Source organism: Vanacampus margaritifer, chromosome 7, assembly GCF_051991255.1.
Source record: "Vanacampus margaritifer isolate UIUO_Vmar chromosome 7, RoL_Vmar_1.0, whole genome shotgun sequence".
NCBI classification, from domain to species: Eukaryota; Metazoa; Chordata; class Actinopteri; order Syngnathiformes; family Syngnathidae; genus Vanacampus; species Vanacampus margaritifer.
The window spans coordinates 14,208,910-14,230,301 of NC_135438.1; the positions used below are offsets into that span (position 1 = coordinate 14,208,910).

General features: G+C 40.1%; 1 pseudogene across 1 annotated transcript; it reads left to right on the forward strand.

Moving 5' to 3' along the window:
- The first annotated feature begins 764 nt into the window (after positions 1 to 764).
- On the forward strand, positions 765 to 21,152 carry LOC144055638 (sphingosine kinase 1-like; annotated as a pseudogene). Its single transcript, XR_013294915.1, has 5 exons — positions 765 to 1,247; positions 7,794 to 7,943; positions 11,647 to 11,741; positions 13,078 to 13,193; positions 16,317 to 21,152. The product of XR_013294915.1 is annotated as a sphingosine kinase 1-like (transcript).
- Positions 21,153 to 21,392: the final 240 nt, after the last annotated feature.

The window sequence follows — 21,392 nt, forward strand, 5'->3', positions numbered from 1 at the left end:
AAAGAACCTCGTTGGTGTACTGTACATTGGTGCAAATGTATCCACGGGTGCTATTGAACCAGAAGTGCAAAATATAATATCTGAAGCACCTTTATTTATTCATCAGAACATAGTAATACAAAATGCAATTCAATTTAGTCCACAATATACTGTTATATTTGTGGGAAAATACATAGATTGACTTTTTGGGGAGAATGCAATTGATCCGCGTGGGAAAATATGCAAATAAAACCAATCAATAGCTGTAACTTCTCGTTTCATCAGTTTAAAAAAATATAATATTAAGTCAATTTAGAACTTTCATTATTTAGGTATTTAGTTGTCATTATTTATAAATAAATAACATTTGTCAGCGTTGATGTTTTTGGCCCAATGTTTCATATTTTCTAACCCATTTGCAGATAACAACCGCTAGAGGGAGCTATATCATATCTTTTTGCGCACCAAAGTTGCGCGTTAAGTACGGATAAGTTTACGTGTGAAGTTTACAAGAATCACCCACAACACTAACTACAAATGTGTCTGTCGAGCTCTTAAGAATAAAAGCATTCCGCGGTTGTTAAAGTAATACGTCATTGTTTCATATGAATGATAAATTGTTATATTTGAAGAAATAGTTAGATTAAAGTTGTATTCATTATAGCGTACAAATGTATGACTTGTTTGAACACTGACAGGTAGAATACTCTTATTGTGAAGTAAAAACGGATGCAGTGTCACTCACTCCAGTGACTGACAACAGTCGGACCGGTGGCAACTGTCAGATGTCCCGAAGTGTTCCCTGCATGGTCTCGCGGCGATGTGACCGTGTGGCCGCCGCGTCCAGGTCAGGATGGACCTAATGAAAACAGAACATGGCTACCACATGAACACGCTGTACGGGGAATTCACGGCCAGCACCGGGAACCGAAAAGTCAGGTGCGCCGTGAGCCTGACTGACAAGGAGCTCGTTGTCCAACGGCTCACATCGGTACCTGCGGGCCGGAGCCGAATGGTCCTCAACCTGAAGGACTGCGCCGGCTGCCGGGCGTACCGGGAAGAAGACGATGCGGATCCGGCGGCTTACCTGACGGCCTCTTTTTACCCGCTTAAGCGACGTTGGCTGGGCTCCGGGCTCTCGCGGCAGAGAATGGAGCAGTGCTTTCGTCTCTCTGCGCTCCAAGACCCGCGAGCCAACCTGGAAGAGGCGGAAAAGTGGGCTTGCGCCGTCCGGGAGCGCTCGAACCGGTGGCAGCATCTTAGAGAAGGTAAGAGTCTTTTTTCCCTATTTCTTTTAAGCAGGTCAGAAATTAAATGAACTCTGAGGATGCTATTATCTCATCAGTTGTCAGTAACCAATTAAAATAGCTGACATGTTTTGAATTCTTGTGGCTGATGGGTCATAATGAATAAGTAAGTGTCATATTCTGTTATCTAGGCACCCAGGCTTTATTGTGTTTTTATCCACGGTGATGCCAGACAGTGATTGGAAGTTTGTGTTCTCTGTCGTCACCAAAATCAATCAATCAATCAACCAATCAAGTCTATCCAGTTTGGATTTAAGACTGCCACCGGCACTTAATCTAAGCATTATTTGGCACAACGCTGTGGAATTGTGAATAGCACGTCTAGGTTAAAATCTGCCAAATAGAGAGAACATCAAAATGGATGTGGGTTCAAATCCGCTCTCTGACCTTCCTGGGTGGAGTCATGCTCTCCCCGTGCTTGTGTGGGTTTTCTCTGCAGTTCTCTGGCATATTCCCACTTTCCAAAAAAAAACATGAATCACGTGTAAAACACAGGTGTAATTGTAAATAGGAGAGTAAACATTTGATTGTCTATACTGTATGTGCCCTGTGATTGGCGACCAGCCCAGGTGTACCCCACCTCTCACCCATAACCCTATTGAACATAAGTGGTATAGATTATAGAAAATGAATAGATGGACAAATATGGTTTTACTTTAACATTCAATGTCATTATTTGTTTCTCTGCTTTATGTATTTATTTGCTCATTTTAAAAGTTAAAATTGACTGTAAAAGACTCCTGAGAACCTGTAGGGAATTAGAGCTGTTAAATTCCTGAAATACTAACAAGTACAATTACTCCTGTGCGGAATGCTGAAGACTGCCAAAGATAAGTGATCTGTAAGCTTACGTGTCCTATATTAAAATGCATGAAGAGTATCACTGGCACATTGTGACCCAGATAACATCTCCCAGTTTGCATAGATAAAAAAATAAAAATAAATACAAAACATGCTGAAACTTTATACGTCTTGTCATTGTCAGAGGAGGAAATAGCAGATGTGAAACACTTACCATGGAACTGTAGTGATCGGACAGGTTTTGTACCCTGGGAAACATAAGAGTCAACTAACTGGCTTTGTTGTCAAGCAATGCGCTCCGCCCGCTTAATTCACATTAGGCCTCTGTGCAACAGCATCTTTAACCTTCTCTGCATAATTGAGATGAGAGAGTTTGGATACTTGTGAGAATTGATTTGAACACTGACATCTTTGTGATGCCTTAAGGTGTAAATCACTGAGGGTTTTTTTCTTCTTCCTAGGAAAAAAAAAGAGAAGAATAAAACAGTGTATCACCATTACCTATTCAATCTGAGACAATAAAGCTTGAAAAGAACTAGCAGTTGGTTCTACTGTATGTCGATGGGGCAGCCGTGGCCGAGTGGTGTCCTTGAGCAAGGCACCGATACCCCAGAATTGCTCCCCTGCTCCAATGTGTGTCACTAATGTGTCTGCTACTGTGATGAAGAGGTCAAAGTTCAAACAAATCATCTGCCAAGCCTGGCAAGTCCCATGCATATGTTTACATACGTCCCTGCTCACACATTTATAATTGACAGAGCAGCTGCTGCTGCTGCTTTGCCCGAACAATCTCATCAAAATTGATCCGATTTTGTCAATAGCGGGATTCAGCTGTGTTGTGGACAGCATTATCATTGTTATGATGCAGGCGACGGCAGTTGGCCCAAGAGGTTACTGATCAAATCAATCGGTTGACCTGAAGCAATTGACCTGCGCTGGCCAAAAGCAGCAAATCAACACCACAATATCAGATAATGGGATTCAAATGGTTAGCACATTTAGCTCACTGTTTTGAGGTCAGGGGTTGAAATCCAGGCTTCGGCTTTCCCGTGCTTGTGTGGGGTTCTCAAAACATTTTTCTTAGGTTAATTGAAGACTCTTGAGTTTTCTGTATGTGAGTGTTCTTGATTGTCTATTTGTGCCCTGTAATTGGTTGGTGACTTTTTCAATGTGTGCCCTGACTCTCAGTCAGTCAGTCAGCCTCGAGGAAAGGCAGAAAATAGATGGATGGGGTTCAAATCTCAACACTATAATGCAAACTTGTTTATCACAGCCAATTATACCATGCAGACATGGCTTCTGTAGGCCAATTTTTGTTTATAGTCCCATCTCCAATTTTTTAATTTGCTTACTTTCCCCATATTAAATGTGTTTTATAATCCAACTCTCTATACCTATTTCATTTGCAAATAACATTTGTCTGAATAATTCATCAGGCATCCACTTAAGCAGGCAGCATGATCATTGTGAGGAACTCTCCCATGATAAAGCTCAATAAAACCACATATGTGTAATTAAATTCAATTATAAAATTCAAATGTGAAAATATCCCAGAAGAAAACATTCTGCTCCGGGAGCTACACTCATAAAGTGCTTGCTCATTCATTATTTTGGCTTTATAACTAGAACATTTATACTTAAGTACACGTTGTCTGCAACTTGTCAACCTTAGAATTCACAATCCAACGAGCTCTTTTTCTGTGTTTAGCTCATCGTTGTTTCCAAAGTCACACCATGGAGGAGATGCCATGTTTTACTTTATTGTGGCATTTTTATGAATTGCCACTCGTGTCAGTGAAGTTCACCAACCAAGCAGTACAATTTTGTTCAATTTGGTATGGGATGAATTTTACGAGTTTCCATTCTTACCCACAAACAAACAATGGTTGTCTTTATTTTTATACAATATGTAGCCTTGTCCCTAGAAGAAAATACTACATGAGGTCCTCTGAAAAATCTTTTGCAATGGGTACTAACTGAGATGTCCTTTTAAGTGTGAAACCACAAACGGAACTCTCCAGCTCACTGCTATTACTCAATTATTAACTTAACCCAGCCTGAGTTATTGCTGCTTTGATATTCAAAACCTCAAACTTCTGATCCTGCTATACTGGACTTGCTGAGACTGAACACCAGCAAAGAAACCACCACTTACCATGTTATCCAAAAGCTTCTGATGCAGACAATATAATGAAAATGACAGAGAGATCGTAGCCGCCCCCACAACTGCCTTTTCATATCTTCACTCACGTAATATATGGTTGTGTGTGAAGACTTGGCGGCTGATTGCTGTTCATCACATATGGTATTTATGTGAGAGTGTGTGAAGCTGTACAGACCGCTCGAAAAAAAGAATTGTGTCAATAATGGTGCGAAAAAAATGACTTACTGTTGCAAAAATATTGTGATTCAGTGAATATACTGTAAATGACCAGTGAAGAGGAACTTCTGTGGAACAGACATCACATCAGACCTGATGTGGAACAAGTGTAGAGTTCCTCTTTCAAATAAACCTGCAAAGGGAACAAAAAAAAAATTGTCAGCCAGATTTTTTTTAACTTAGTTGTACTAAAATAAAAAATAAAAAAGTACTACAAATGACAACAGGATTCCGACTCATCCTCATCGGCCGTTTGGTCCGTGATTCAGCTTCTCATGTGTTGAAAAATTGTGTATGAATTTGTAACATCCTTCTTCCTCTTACAATTAGTTACATACAGTTGCCTCAAACTACTCTTTAAGGGCCACTTTCTTGTGCGTGTGCGCGTTTGAGTGAAACGCATTTCCTGGCAGCAATGATTCAATCATTGACTTAACGCTGTCATTTACGCACATTCACGCGAGATACGACTCCAGGCAGAAGGAACGACTCGAAATGTCAATGTCAAATCTGAAATCATCACTTAATGTGTTAACTTTGACGTTTAGTTCCCATATGCGTCGCTTTAGAACAAAGACTCAGGTTCCAAGAACCAAAAACAACGCTATCGGACTTGCATACAAACCTCAATGTCGTCAACTCTGAGCCTCTCTTAAAATAGAGCTGCAGCTAGCTAACCGCCAGCACCTCCTCCTCTTCCTCCTCCCTCCACACTCTTTATGGTCTCATTCAGCAGAAGTAAGCGTGTGTGCCCAAAAAGCCGCCACTTATTTTACAAGCAACATTATGGAACGGCACATCTATTTGCTGCTGCGGCTGGGCCACTTGTGAAGTCTGTCGATAGCTGCAGTCTGCAATGAAACTGTAAATGAAAAGGATCAGACAAAATTAAATGTTCTGAAAAGGACATTTGAAAATATATATGTATAAAATTGTTTGCTCACTTAATTTGCAGGTTGTTGATTTGGATGAAATGTTGTGTTATCTAGAAAAAAAAAATAGCTGAGAAACACAATACATGAGACCCATTTGCCAGTTATGTAAGAAAGAGAATTAAAATGTTCCAGTATGGGACCAATACAATGTTTTCTTTCTGCTCCGACAACCTGCAAATTAAATGATCAAATGTGTAAAAGTGTACAGTTAATATGGTATAAACGTAGTACTGTGGCGATTATGGTAGCGGATCAAGAGAAATTTGATTTTGGAATGGCTTTAATGTTGACGCACACGCAAGAAATTACCTTCAAGCTTCAAATGCTGGAAAAGCTGCATTTATGCATTATTTAGTTTTTAGTGGATTGAAATTGGGTCTCTATGTCATATTACAGAAGGGACAGATTCGCACCAGGCCAAATTCATGTTAATCCGTTAATCCCTTTAATGTGGAAACTGGATTCCCTCCTAATGGGTGTTTGTTCGGGTTTAAGAGGCCTCGTCAACGCAGAGCAACAGGCAGAAATAGGAGACCTCAGTTTGTTGGTGGTACGAGGGGTTCACAGAGAAACCTTTTTTTTTTCTTTAAACAATTTCAAATTATGACTTGAGTGTATGTTGAGTTCAAGAAAGGGACACGTTGCAGAATATCACAAGTCTAACGCGTCTATTCTCAGACTCCCAAACTGTGTGCGCCCAGATTGCTATTATAAGATCGCTTTTCCGGCTCTTGGGTTTCCCCCCCTTTCAATTAGGACATAGGAAATACTATGGCGGATACCTCAATATAGTGATTACTCCATTAAGATTTGGGCCGGTTCCCGTGCTCTTGCTTGGAAGAATGCAGAGTCGTCGTCTATAATCACACATCACAACACAAATTTGGCTCTCGGCTTTGGCACTTAGTTTTGACTTTTGTGACAATGGGGACTTTCAACTTTTCCAGCCATGATTGGCTTAATTGTTCAGTGAGAGCTGCCGTAAATGCCAAATAAAACTTAAAAAAAAAGATCAAATGTTGCACATCATTTGGCAATCAGGGCAACACCCACTCCTCTACAAACAAACTAGACTCATTATCCTCGGACATAAATCCACCAGTCCTCTTCTGACGACTGCCCAGCTCTGTGCATGATGGGTAAATAAATATACAACATGTGTCACAGTTTGGGCACTGCAGCTAATGACGGAGGAGGAAACTGGGAGCAGACAGAGGCGAAGAGATAACTCACTCCGGAATGTCTTGGGGAGGGAGGAGTGGCACACAGGAAGTGGACGGGATTTGAATGTGACCAACGCGGACACGCAGGCAGCCGGGGTCAGGGCCTCCAACGCCAACTGGCACGCCTCCTGATTCGCAAGGCCACTAAAGTGCCACTATCACTGCTAGCTGCACTCAGAATTCCAGAGGAACATTCTTTGTCGTTCGCTCAGTTGTTGTAACTGTGTGACTTGTATGATGCCTTTATTACCTCCCCCAAGGACCTACCTTTTTTTTTTTTTTGAGGTACCGACAACTTTCTCCTTTACTTCTCCTCCCATGTTGTGGGACAGATGGCCCAATCCATCTTCCTTCATCTCCTCCTTCCTGCTGAGCCTTCTAAAGAAGATCATCGTCAAGCGTCTTTTAAAAAGATTCGGGATCTGTGATCGGAAAGTCTTTGTAACCCTACACAGTACTCTGAAGTCTCCTTCATCCCTAACATATTCAATATGCTAATTTGCACCATAACATGAGCACGAGATTGGTGTATACATGAACAGTTTAGTTTGAACGATAAGTAGTCATTTGGACCAGGAATTAATGCTTACAAAAAACAACAACAATCTTGTAGGGAGGAAAACGGTGTGTCTGACTGCCTTGGCAAAATTAGATAATAATAATAATAATAATAATACACTGCACCTGCTCAGTTCTCAGCTCTGCAGTCGCACGGGTTTCCTGCGCGCCCATATTTGGATGTGCTGATGTAGTAGCCTATCGCAAAGTAAAAATGGAAATTTTACAATTGGTTTAGACTGCACCTCGACAAGATGTATCATTCATTGTTACAAAAGAAAGCTATGACTTTGCTCATTTTAATGAGGAGGACGAAACGTGCAGCAGAGAAAAACTAATGGCTCAGTGGGAACTTGGACAACTTAATCATGCCGTTACTTGTAAACAAGTTCGCCAAAATAACACTCTTCTGCACCGCTCCATTCCGTGGTTCCCGCCCGTCACCACCTACACAATGAATACGCCCTGCTAAATGCAGTGTGAAAAGGGCATTATGTATTGCTTACTTAAAATCAGTTATATAATTACCCCAACTTAAAAGACTGTGTATTGTGCACTGTCACACATTTTTTGTGGCAGTCATCACATGACCAAATTTGTACAATTGCAGGGTTGCTGCTGAGTGACTTGTCGCATCCCTGTCGGATGATGGTGCTGGTGAATCCACAGAGTGGGAAAGGACAGGCGCTCACGCTCTACAACAACCACGTCCAGCGGATGCTTAACGAGGCCGGCGTCCTGCACACGCTGGTCATCACCGGTGAGCACGAGCACAAGAACACACCACAAAGTTGACAACAACACGCTCTTTAGTCCTGTTGTGTTCATGCTGATATGTCCTTGCTGCAGCATACACTTGAAAAAACAGGCTTAATTTGTTACTTGACCTTTAACTGGCTTTAACATTTAAAGCTGCTACTATAAGTAAAATTGATGAATGTTGCGCCTTGAAAAATACAAGATTTTTTTCAATTTTGAAATTGAATTATTATGGCTTATTAAGGATAATCCAAGCATTATTATGGGCATCTTGTAAATGTAATTCAATCACGTTATCTCGGTCATGTCATTGAAGGTTAGTAAACAAGCTCACTGACAGACACGTTTTTTTTTTACTGCTGAAATCTCACCGATCGTCTCTTTAGTGTTAAAAACCACACGGCTACACGGAAAACATGCCCCAAAACACCTACTCCAAATGAACACGTCATTTTTCATGCTGTCATTATGTTGATCAACTGCCTCTGACCCACGTGCAAGCACAGCTGTTACGTAACCGATGTACATGCGCACATGCATTCACATACTGTATGCATAAAGACACACACAGTCTCACAAAATCCCCTTCCACACGATTTGCTTTTTTTATTTTTTTATCATCACTAGCCTCCATACCGGCTGGTAATGATTATGCAACACAGATTTATGATGAGCTAGTGTGACACAAATTTTACCAAACACACACAAAAAAAATATGAATTGTAAGTCATTCATCTATGTGAGCGAGGAAAGGCTGAAACTGTGCATTTAAGTGACTGTGGGGAAATACACACTTTTTTGGGGGGGAGGGTAGAGATGCACTTTTTGCCACATTAATCCTGAAGGAAATAGACTTTCGGATTTACTCCTAAAATCTACGACCACGGGCAAGGGAATCTGGTTACAATCTATTCAAGTCAAATATTGTGAACCATTTTAATCTCTGGTTTTAAAATGAAATCTACCCAAGTAATGATTTGGTTTTATTTAGATGCACTTAAGACTGCTCATAACAAAAATAATGACATTTAAAAATTAGATGACTTCTGATGATTAATTCGATGTAATAAAGTTTTTGAAATTGTCCATTGATTAACAAATGCACCTCACCAGTGAGTAATGTTGTGTTTGACGCTCTTTTAATCTTGTGTGTATTATTTACAGTAAGTGTGTGTGTGAATTACTGTGGCTTGAAGTGTCTAGCTAACAAAAGTGGACAAACTCATTATGCGTTGCTTGGCTGTGTGGCAGCTGTGGGCACTACTGCAGGGTTGGAGGATAGATGAGGCATGACTGCATTGCTAGAGGGTGTGCGTGTGCGTGTGTGTGTGTGTAAGCATGTCTTGGTCAGTGTCAGCAGTGTCAGAAAAGATGGCACGGCTATGTTTCTTCTCCCTTACTGCACAAGTACCCAAGGATGTCTGTCAGACAGCATTAAGAGCAGGACGGCTCCACGCTTGTCCTCCTTTTGTGCCCCAAGAAAAACACTTCACTGTTTTACCAAAATGAAAAAAAAAACGCCTCACTCGTTTTTTCCATGACTTGCATTTAAAGAAATAAGTAACACATTACGCTAAAATAACAGCTTTAAATCCAATTTAAAGTTGCTCCAGCTTGTAATTAGGAGAATTGTATCTCTATTGTTGCCATGGTAACACTAGACCACCTACATTAGTGAGCTATCATAATGTACCTTCCTGTATTAGCGCTAAAATGCCTGTTTAAAGTTATGTACAGGGCTTGTACAAGTGTTCAACATACAAAATATTTCAACAATCTTTATTTTAATCCATAATGTTCTAAAACACACATTTTATTAGCATTTAGCATGCATATGTATGTAGCATCAGCTGTCTGTTAGAGGAACCCGAGAGCACCAAAGACTGATTGTCTTTTGTCACAATGAAGAATTGTGAAAATTCTGGATACCTGACATTTATGGAGGACCAAAAATGCCAAAATAAAATAAAATAAATAAATAAATAAACGTAAAAAATAAAAAGGGATATAAAAAATATATAGTTCCAAAATTAAATAAAAAAAATAATATACATGGAAATAAAAATGTATTTACACATAAATAAATGAATAAATAAAAGTAAATAATTATACACAAAATAAAAAAACGAGATTCAAAAAATAAAAATAATATAAATGCGGAATTAAATACAAAACTAAATATCCATCCATCCATTTTCTTAACTGCTTGTCCTCACAAGGGTCGCGAGACAAAACTAAATAAATAAATAGAATTAAAAGTCAATCAATAAATAAAAAGTCTCTGCTCTCATATTTATTTCATGGTGCAGACGCTGTCAGCAGAAAATGCGTCATGAAATGTTATTCAAATGAGGGGGAGCGGTCCTAAGTGTGTCTTGGTTAGACTCCGCCTACTACTTCACAAAATTGTCTTCAATAGAACGTGTTTATAAAAATATTTCACTCTCTTGTTCTCATAACAGAGTTGTTTTAGTTTCTAAAATATCTGCTACTTGATGAACTGTAAATGTTTATCAATGTTCAAAATAGGCCCATGTCAATTTCCAAAGGATCCTCATAGTTTAACTTTTAAGGGTTCGGACTGGATTTAGAACAGGAAGTTGCCATCAGCGCCTCCATCCACGGCTACCAACCAGATTTCATTTGGTCATCATAGCTAGAGACTGGCAAAACACCCTAAATACATAATTACAAATGATAGGACTATTCCAAGGAACATACCGATAATGTGTGACTTTAGAATATGTCTATACTACACTATGTCCGATACCTGAATGGCTTATTATTCTACAGACAACTCCCTTAAACATCATAAATGAAATTCGTTTTTATCTTACGTAAAGCCAGCAGTGGTGGTGTTATTATGTTTTGCAAAGAGCCACTGCCTGTCTTGACAATAACCTTTGAGGAATACATCAGGCCAAAAATGTATTCTGTTCGTAACGTCAGCATGCCCTGACTTGAGTACGAGTACAACACAGTGAGTGTTTGAATTAATATAAATGTAATTATACGTGCAGCAGTCGTCCCTTGGCATCTGATTAAGCTATCAGAGTGATATGCACACACGCGCGCGCACACGCACGCACAGTCAGTCATCACCTGCTGTTAGTGAGGTGGTGGAGCACTGCAACTATTAGGCAGCTCCTTGCTGCAGAGTGCACATTCATCTGGCGCTGCCTGCTTCTAATGAATGATGCACGATCAGCACATTAGCACAGAAACTCTCTGGATGGCAACATTTCACATCAATCAACGGTGCAGTAAATAGAAGCCAATTAAGGGTTTTAGCACATTTGTGTCTTCAGTTCAATTTGAGCTCAACAAGTCATTTTCATCACTTAAGTCAGCTGTAGAACACTTTCAACAAGTCATCATTATGGAGTTCCCGAAATAAATTCTCAGACTAGTTTGACTAAAAAAAATAGGACGCTGTTTTTAACAAAAGCAAGCATAGAGCGCAAATTATGGTCCACACTGAATTTGAAAGAATTTCTTAGATCTTTGTCAGTGGTAAGTTAACTTGTGACTAAATTCAGGACTGTAGATTTTAGAAGCTTGTAATATTTCCTGCTTACTCTCTTTATGTAGATCTGTATTTCAACCCACAGTCTTTGTCAGCCAAATTGTCAAAGTTAATAAGCACCAACAGCAAAACATACACCAAGGGGGGCGGCATCACTTACTCTACTTATGTTTTACAGAACATCAGAACCATGCCCGCGAGCTCGTGAGGGAGGCCGACCTGTCCCAGTGGGACGCGCTTGTCATCATTTCAGGGGATGGTCTTCTGTTTGAGGTAACCAAATACTCCAAAAGTTCAACATTGAAAGACCTCATGAGTAAAATAAAGAGGCGTTAAAAGGGAAAGTGGGTAGAATTTTGTGCCATCTAGTGGTGAACTAATAGAATGCAACAACCCAAGTTCGAAGCTCATGCATTTTGAAGCACATGCACTACAGTGCCTCAGAGAGACCACACTTCAAGCATACCACCAATTAACGTTTGCAAAACTCTTTTCCTTTGGGTATCCGTAGCAGAAAAATGGCGGCATGGCGCAGCACGACCTATGTGTTATAATTAGCTATTACTAGACCTAAGATGATATACAAAAAATGTATGTCGATGTGATAAAACTTTTTTTTTTTTTGCATAATATTGAAATCAATAATACAAATTCTACACGCTGTTCTAAGGTAAACACATTCAGAGCTTTGCTGAAAACTCTTAAATCATTGCATAATTAAATGTATATTTTTTTGGTGCAAGGTTATTATAGTTAATGAAAATACACAAAATAAACAAAAATTGAAAAAACACTTTTTGTTAAAGGATCTTTGTGCAGTTTGTCACTTTTTTACTCACGACTGCCACCACTGGGCCAAAGCGTAACTGCAGCATCTGTGTCAGGCTCGTTCATGGTGCGCGTGCAAGCACTTGCACGATCTTAAAGCGATAGCCATAGTTGAAAAACAAAGACATGACTTCAAATGAGGTAAAGTGTGCAGGGTCCGCACACTCTACTATAAAGATAAAAGCTCTAAGGTGCAGTCAGACTAAAACAGTCAGGGCTCTTCGTACTCATCTGGGCATTGGTGGGCATGCATGATGTAGAAAAAGCTTTAGCATTACCTTTTTAAACGGCACAATGCACGTTTAACAAAATAAAATAAAAACAAAAGTGCTTTTAAAAAAAAAAAATGAAACTCAAACTACATTTTACATTTATAAAAAATAACTATAATGCTCGTGAAAATGTCGTTCGTTTCTGTCTTTGTTAAAATTGTACATGAGATTTCAGGGTTCATTTTAAATTATGTCGGTATTGCTGTAGCAGTACAGAAGAAGGAAGTCGTTGGAAAACTACAATTTACTTTATTTAAAAAATACTTAGTGATTTTTTTCATGTTGTGTCCAACAAATACTCCATACTTAAAAAAAAAAAAAAAGAAGAAAGAAACTAAAACTAATAACTCAACTAAACAAAGCATTTTTGATTTTTTTTTTAACTAATAATCCTGCTCTAAAATTAATTAAAACAAACTGAATTTTAAAAACTTAAAGTCAAAACGGAATAAAAATGAACTATACTGAAGAATCCCCAATAATTCTAACCCTGTTTTGGTGTGCGTTAGGTAATAAATGGTCTCATGGAGAGATCAGATTGGGAGGAGGCTATCCGTACACCACTTGGTATACTTCCTGGCGGCTCAGGCAATGCCTTGGCTGCATCCATACATCACTACGCAGGGTGAGTCACACACACACCACAGCACTCACAATCACTATTCAGGGGATATTTACGTAACAAAAATAGACCACAAAAAAAAAAAAGTAGTGGACGACATAACCACTTGACTGCCCAGTGCCCAACGGCTATAATGGGTCCCAACTATAGGAACAGGAGCATTTTCACATGCTGAATGGGGCATGGAGTTTGAAAGCCAACAGGCATCGTAATGGCGCCGTGAGTTGCATTTGGAAACATTTGTTTTTATTTGACTTATGGGGTCATGAAATCCGTTGAAGTGACTCATCTGTGTTTGTGAATGGGAGAATTTGGCCCTAAATGATTACTCTAGCATGACTAACACTCGTCCCAGACACCAATAAAACGAGTCTAACCAGTCTGGAAACAAGCTAATTAATGTCACGTGATTGACAACGTACTGCCATGCTGTCACGGCAGGTGAGCCCAGGTCAGTGTGTGATCCATTATGCAGATTAACAGAAGTTAGACATCCTCTGTTAATTACATCAAAGCTGCAATTATAACAATTTTACCTTTAAATCACAGCTTCAGAATAGCACGGACTGTACACATCATTTTTTTCGTGGTCCACTAAAGCCGTGTCAAATTTACATTTCTTGCGCAATAGACTTCTTCATTTTGGCACCAAATTTGTCATTTTTCTTCTCGAGAACAATGCACTTCAATAGTATTTCATTGTTGTTGATAATTAATGATTGCCAAATGGGAGTGGTTGAGGTTGCCAAAATCAAGACAGAAGGAAATGAATGGAACTTTACTGCATTCACTTATTAGTCAGATTCCCAACAATAGAAAGCGTGTTTTTCTCTCCTCATCATCGAGACTCGCTCATCAGCTGCCATCCATCACTTCATTCAAATTCTATGAGAGATACTCTGGTGTGCTATTCCTTCTGATGAATTCCTTGGCCTGTACCCGTCAATCCCTTTCACATGCTGTATGGCAGCGCTCCAGTGACAACAACAATAGAGGAAGGGTCCAGGCTCTGTATTGTTTACGCTCCTCACATCACATACACTCGCACTCCCGCTGCATCCAGAAGCTCCGTGTCGTGTCTGCTTGCTGCAGGCTGCTCACCGGCAGGCAGTACGTTTGGGATTATTCCCTGATGAATGGGGGGGGGGAGGTTTGCTAGGTGCGGCGTGCTGTGCTTCAAATGAGCACCAGCTACAAGCTAGCTGCTATTATGCAATACGGCGAAGAGCGCAACATGCGCGCCAGGGGGGCTGCGAGCTTCAACGAGACGCACGTCGGATGTATGGAGTCAAATTAGGAAAGTTCTTGTCAGGTCATTTTTGAAATGTTTAGTACATTATTAGCAGTTTTAGCTTTAAACGTCAGCTTCGTCTTTAGCTTTACAGATGCCGCATTTGCTCTGCAGATGATGTGTTATAAAGCACGGTGTAAAGAAATTCACAGGCAAACAAGGCGATTGTCTATTTGGAGTGAGGTGTTTATTCAAGACCACCAGTTCAGGGAATACTTTATATTGCTCTATTATTTTTTTCCAATTTGGAATTCATTATACTTTTTGGTCCCTCAAGGAGAAATTCAACACAGACTCCAATTATAAAATGACAATGAAAAACATAAAAGAGATTAACGGCAAAATGAATGACATCCTACAAATAATCTGGCAACAAATAGTTTTGGTTATTAAGTTGAATTAGTGCTTGTGACTTCTACTCTTTTAACACGTTTTAACAATCAAACAAAATCACGTCTTCATTCAAATCTCATAGAAGCGTGACAACTATTACAAGATTGATTGTCCTCATAAGAAAGATTGCAAGTTTAAAAATGTATATATATTATGAATAAACAGTAAAAGCACTGACATTTAAAATTTGACTAATGGAAAAACAACAGTGAGGTTTCAATTGGTTGTGACCTTTTAAGCAGAAAATGATAGAAGAGGACAAGAGCAGCAAAAATGTAAATTAGACTCTTTGCACAACTGCAGTGTGTGTGTGTGTGTGTGTGCGTGTGTTTGCGTGTTTGAGAGAGAAAAAGCGAAAGATAGATCGAGATTATGACCTTCTACACCCTTGTCTCCATTTCCCCAGATGGGACTGCCTTTGTTGTCTCACTGGCCTGTCATGTCTGAAATCACCACTCTAAACGCACACACACACACACACACACACCCAGCATCATCCATCTGCCTTCATGGCTTTATCAAGATGCTGTCTCCCCACAACCATATTGGTCCGAAACAATCAAGATAACTCATGATTGAATCTCTAAAAGGCATTCATACAGCAGCCTTGACCAGTTTCCAACCCTCCCCAAATATTAAGGGCACCTTCATGCTTTCATCTTTGTCTGCATATTTATTTTGGGAACTTAATTATTAACGCAAATCTAATCCCAGAAGAATGGCGTTGGTTTGAAAAACACTTCTTAAATTTATAATTTATCAAGGAAAAATGTGTTTCACTGATTTTCCCAAAATGGCTGTGACTCCTTACTTGGATTTTTTTCGTGTTTGACTCTTGGTTGGATTTGGGAATGTCATTCTGGCCATCTGATATTCTGTAATTCAGAATAAAATTCTTTGGGAGATCTACTTTTATCTGAGCCCGTCCCGTCTATGGCAGAGGTGGGCAATCTCGGTCCTCGAGGGCCAAAGTCCTGCAGGTTTTAAAGGTTTCTCACTTCCAACACAAGATGATTCCAATCAACAGGATCGTTATCAGGCTTATGCAGAGCTTGCTGATGAGCTGATCATATATCAGCTGTGTTGGAGAAGAGCAACATGCAAAACCCGCAGGGCTCCGGCCCTCGATGCCCACCTCTGATCTATGGTGCTCCCATTACACCTTTAGCATTAAGATAGCCATCTTAAAGACAAACTGCTGTGGTTGTTTTAAATAAACAAGATGTAATTGCCTTTATTGTATGCTTATTTTGACATTAAACCTCAGATGGGAGTACCGTTATACAGCCTCTTTTATAGGCATTTAAAAACCTTTTGTGATGAGGCATGAAGTAGTGTGGGTTTAATGTAATTGTAAAAAATCTGACTGCATTTGAAAGCATCACTAGCTGTGTCTGTGTTGTGCTGCGTTCAGGGTGTCTAACCTGCCTGCTTTCCCGCAGTGCCTCGTTGGTGTCCAGTGAGGAGCTCCTGGTCAGCTGTGGCTTCCTTCTGTGTAAAGGCGTGGTGTCCCGCATGGATCTGGTGTCAGTCCACCTCTTTTCTGGCACTCGCCTCTTCTCCTTCCTGTCGCTGGCGTGGGGCTTCGTGGCCGACGTGGACATCGAGAGCGAGAAGTATCGCCGCGTCGGGGCGGCCCGCTTCACTGTGGGCACGCTGGTGAGGTTGGCGTCTCTCCGCGTCTACAAGGGCAAGCTGGCCTACTTGCCCGTGGCGGAGGACTGCACCCAGGTGGGATCCAGACATACGAACAATCACAGCGCCTCTTCGCGCGCCTCCACAGACTCTCCCGTGCTGAACTCCTTCCACAACTCCTGTCACTCCAACAACTCCCTCAGGGCGAGAAGATTTGAGCGTTCGCGGAGCTCCAGCAAAACTCCGACCACCCTGTCGGACTCTGTGCTCCCCCGGCTGGACGAGCCCGTCCCAGGAAGCTGGGTGGTGGTCCCCGAAGAAGACTTTGTCCTGGTGCTGGCCATGTACCAGTCCCACCTGGCCGAGGACCTGGTGGCCGCGCCGGACGCCGCTTTGGACGACGGCGTCATTCATCTGTTCTACGTGAAAGCGGGAATATCCCGCGCCGCGCTGCTCCGGCTCTTCCTCGCCATGGAGAAGGGCGCGCACGTGGCCTCCAGCTGTGCTCATCTGGTGCACACCAAAGTGCGGGCGCTCAGGATGGAGCCGTATTCTCCCAAAGGGATTATAACCGTGGATGGGGAGGTGGTGGAGTACGGGCCGGTGCAAGCAGAAGTGCACCGGGGCCTCGCTCGATTCATCAGTGCATGAACTGGAACAAGCTAACACACGCACACAACACACACTGCACATCCAACTGCACTTGCAAAGACAGGGACGTCAAGCTGCTGCTTGTCTGCGTCCCAGCACTACATTTGCCCGGGCTTTTTAGGAATGTGCATGGAGAGCCATATATAAATCGGCTCATGCTGAAAATAACAGCAACATTTTGTCACATTTAGCTTCAAACAGCGGGTTTAAAATTGGTGAGAATGATTAAGAGTCACTTTTCTGCATATTTACAACAATATTTGTCACCTTCAATGGGTAAATCCAAATATCCCAGCTAGCACAGCTTCATAGAAATAATGTTGTTCCGACATAATAAGCCAACAGAAAAAACTAGGGCTTGGGTTAAAAAAAATTGAATAAATTATTTAAATTTTCGAGCCTGACATTGATTCATAAAACCATGAATCTATGTTTTTAATATCTTTTCCCATATATTCATAAGAAAATTGACTTTTAAAGGCCAAAGGTTTTTTTGGTAACTTACTGTTTTTTTATGAATTTATTTAGGGTTTTACTGAAATTTAATTGAATGAGAATTATGAAAATATTTTCATCTTTTCTGATGTCAATGTTTATGTAACACTTAAGCGATCATAACGTGTGTTACTTTCATTATAACGAAATAATTTAACCAGTTACTGCCTCAGTTAAATTTTATTTGGGAATTTAATGTTTGTTGAGTTTTTATCATGTTCTTCAGTCCTTGATATTTAACAAGAATTGATGTACCATATATAATCAAAGTAAATGGAATCAGAAAAAAATTGAAATCAAATCGAACTGAACTCCTGTGAATCAAAATCAAATTGATACCCAGCCCTAGAAAAAACTTCACGTTAGGTTGTAGATTGCAATTTTGTATTACATAATTTTGTCAGCGTCATTTCAGTTTTAAACCTCATTTATTGATACAAAATTGTTCAAAACACAGATTTGAATAATTGTCTTACACTGTCAGGGCATACAAATACTGTGCCATTATTGTACTGTACCAAGTACAATATTTGTGTTGCTTACCAGGCCACCGAATTTTTAAGGTTCCACCTAAATGTCACATGAAAATGGTCTAAATATGTATTAAATCTAAGAACCCTATTTTCTTTCTCAGTACAAGTCTAGCACAAAGCGCAGTCTAAATTTGCGCATGGGTGGAGTTTTCTTTCGTTTGTTATTTTGCTCCAATACCACATGTAGAAGAGGGACATTTTGTGCCGTTGTTGGATTGAACGCAGTCGACGACTCTGGGCCAATCAAAGCGGGTTTCCCATTCCCATTAAAATCAGTTCGGCCAAAGTGCACACATACTTGACGTTGCGGAAGCAGAAATTGACTCATTGGGGTCCAAGAGATGAAACTGACAGGCCCAAAGTGTGGTGTTTATAGAATAGATAATGATATATTTAAAATTAAGATTTAAGATTTATACTTTGATATACATTCAATATTTAGGTGTAATATTATATTTCAATATTTAGGTTTAATATTGAATATTTAGATTTAACTATTTAGAAATATTGTAACTGTGCAGGAAAGTGACTTTTAACAGTCACACCAGTTTTTGTTTTTTTTTTAAATCACAGTTTAAAGCTAAATGCGACAAAATGTTGCTGTCATGTTCAGCATGAGCCGCCCAATAAAAAAGTGAGACTTAACGTGTTCTGTATTAAATAAAGACGAGGTGTCATGTTCTCACTGTGCTTACGTGGGTTTGCTTGCGACCAGTCCAGCGAGCCAGCTGAGATAGTCTTCAGCTCACCTGCGAGCCTCATGAGGACAAACACTACAAAAGATGGATGGATGGTAAACTAAGGTTCACTTTACAATGGAGGTGCAAGTGCCCAATTCCTATTCCTACTACTAACCTGCATGTTTGGGAATGTGGGTGGATGCCGGAGAAAATCCACGCAAGCATAGCGAGAACATGCAAACTCCACAAAAGAAGGCTAACCACTTTCGAACCCTGCTGCCTATAGATTATTTCCATTTCACGAAAATATTTATTAGTATTACAAATCAAGGAAAGTGGAACACCAAAACATGATCATGAAAGCACAGTTCAAAAGTCATTTTCTTGCCTCTCCTTACATAATTAGGAACCCTGACAAATTTCCCATCTTTGTCTAAGTGAATTCAATCCATCAGCATATTACAAACTCATTCACTGGCAACCATATTGAGCAATTTGGCATTTTCAAGACCCACAAGATATTGTGTTCAATGATTATATACACACCAAATATAATCACAGAATAAAAACAGGTATCAGAAAATGCAACCGTTTCTCCCAGTGGACTCACAAACTATGCTGTACTGCTGATCTCAACAATGCCATCTACTGGTGGTTGTGCATCAGTAAAGTTGTTCCCATCCCCAATGTAATTGACAAGCATACTCGCCGATGGCAGTGAATGAGTTATGGGATGTTTTTGGTTCAACTTCCAGCATGTTACTGTCACTATTCACAATGTTTCAATCTGGTTGAGCAGGGTTATTCTTTTCTATTTCTCAGTTAAGATGTACATATCATTTACATGCTTGTTGGCATGTTTTAGAATGTTTGTGCTTCTACTACCCCACAAACAAAGACTAATAATAAGAGAATGGCGACACCAAAACAACCCCAAAACACATGCAAACAATCCTCACCAAGGTGTCCTTAACACTGCGCTAAAGATTGTATAACAGACTGTTAATTGCGACTTTTGCCTGTTCATTTTGAGTTGCAATTTTCTTTCCAAATGTGCCATCAACTAGATGAGACTGACGGCAGTTAAACTGCACAGTGGAGAGGAGGGCTTTCTAGAAGGTTCCAGCCGTCCACAAGGACTGAAAGTGAATGAAGTTCAGGGTAGAAAGTTTACACGAACCTATTTAGTAAATGTTAAAACCAGTACAATATTTAGGGTGGCAAACTCACCAGTTTTTGCTTCATGAAAGGTGAGTTAGCTAAGTGGTAAATTGGGGCCTGTTTGTACTCCATTATTGAACACCTGGCACTGATTACTACTTCTCTGTATTTTCCAGAAATGCGGATGCCCTGTGGCACCATGCTGCCTCTCACAGGTCAGTCTTGATATGACACACGTAGGGGAGGGGACTGGTGATGCCACACAGTCAGAGAGCAGTGAACACAAACACGCAGATTTTTTGTGCCTTGTCAAGTGTGGAGTCCTCTCACGTCAAAAAAAAAAAAAAAGCTGGAATGTTAAAAACATGTTTAAAATCAGTTAAATTTAAACATAATTTTGTCAGACAACCTAAAAACATTCAAGGTTCCGGTTTATAGCAGAACCTGCAATTTTACAAATCCCCCTCAATTCCCATGAAAGTTCCATATCCACAATTTGTCATTCCGTTGGTATTATTTCTCGCACACATGGAATTTTTTAAGTCAGCCTTGTAGGGCAATTATAGTGGGTTTGTGTATCACCACAAAAACCCTGTATGTTTATTAAAACTTCTCAAATTAGATGATCCCAAAGAAGTACTGCCGTCAAAATAATATCAAATATATGGGGTTAACACAAACACACACTTGATACTAACTTATATACAGACACAAATCAGGTCCTTTATTTTTAACAGGTGCATTATGCGTCCCTTGATTGTTCTGCCTCCTGCTGGTTGGAATAGGAAAGTGCTTTCAATGAGTGATTGAACAGTCACTATTCCTGATGCACCTCAAATGACCATTTGGGAATAGAAAATAAAACTCATATGAGTCACATATACAAACGCGCTCAAAGCGATGTTGCTGCAGGTCAGTGTGATTGATGTGTAATTTATGCTCATAACACTTTCGCTTTTTTCTGGTTCTGAGCTATTTAGTCGTTTTTTTTTTAGGGATTATTCCCTTTATTATTCTATAGATATCTATTTTTCCATGAGGCAAATGTCTGTAGTTTGTAATTTGATGTTTTATGCTATGATTGACAAATAAAAGGCCATTTGAGAAAATCGTGGACACTTTATTTCGCCTATTTTTTCTAGTGTGAGGCCACTCATTTGAGAATACTGTATACGGTACTTTTTTTTTTTTCCTCTCCCCACAACAGCACTCTTCATTAGGGTCTCGTGAACTGGAGTCTATCCTGGCTGACTTTGGACAAAAGGCTGAAACGCGACTGTGATCTCATGTTTTGGGACATTGTGCACTGTTTTGTGTTTAAGTGCTGCAAAAAAGCGACACCCAATCAATCAGGAGAAAATAA